Source organism: Sinocyclocheilus anshuiensis, unplaced genomic scaffold (genome assembly GCF_001515605.1).
Source record: "Sinocyclocheilus anshuiensis isolate Anshui unplaced genomic scaffold, SAMN03320099.WGS_v1.1 scaffold85, whole genome shotgun sequence".
Lineage (NCBI taxonomy): Eukaryota > Metazoa > Chordata > Actinopteri > Cypriniformes > Cyprinidae > Sinocyclocheilus > Sinocyclocheilus anshuiensis.
In genome coordinates this window covers 844,130-844,391 of record NW_015536800.1, presented here as the reverse complement: position 1 = coordinate 844,391, position 262 = coordinate 844,130, and the positions used below count along the sequence as shown (strand labels likewise).

Below are 262 nucleotides of genomic sequence, written 5' to 3'. Positions count from 1 at the left end.
TATAACAAAGAGTGAAAAATTTAAGGGGGTCTGAATACTTTCCGTACCCACTGTATATATATATACACACACACATACATATATTAGTGCTGTAAAAAAATTTTTACAAATTAATTGCACATTTTTTCTGAAATCAATTGCGATTAATCCCACCTAACAATAGGAGTTTACAATTAAAAGTTTTTAAATATACTTTTATATTGCAGTAATTTCACACTTCATATTCAATCTTCAAATTAATGTAGAAACAACATAAAGACAG

The 262-nt window shown here is 26.3% G+C and overlaps 1 protein-coding gene across 1 annotated transcript in view; it reads right to left on the bottom strand.

The window, feature by feature from the left end:
- cpe (carboxypeptidase E) overlaps window positions 1-262 on the bottom strand; it is a 25,111-nt gene that overhangs the window by 2,229 nt on the left and 22,620 nt on the right. The window lies entirely within an intron of this gene.